This window comes from Ctenopharyngodon idella, chromosome 15 (genome assembly GCF_019924925.1).
Source record: "Ctenopharyngodon idella isolate HZGC_01 chromosome 15, HZGC01, whole genome shotgun sequence".
NCBI lineage: Eukaryota > Metazoa > Chordata > Actinopteri > Cypriniformes > Xenocyprididae > Ctenopharyngodon > Ctenopharyngodon idella.
The window spans coordinates 10,333,056-10,333,310 of NC_067234.1; positions in this window are offsets into that span (position 1 = coordinate 10,333,056).

A 255-nucleotide genomic window follows, 5' to 3' on the forward strand; every position below is an offset into this window, starting at 1 on the left:
CACGTCGATCATCAACGCGTTTGACGCACCCATTTCTAAGTTATCAGCCACTGATCTTTAAATGAAGTGGGTATAATATGATTTTTTTTAGTGAATTCTCAATAAAAAGGTGTTGTTGTTGTTCTTTTTTTATTCTTTTTTTTTCTTGGGGGGACCTGACGGTTCAAAAACCGAATTCAAATATTTTTTTTCTTCCTTATTGGAGATTCGAACACTAAAACTAATGTAATATAAATATATATTATATATATTTAT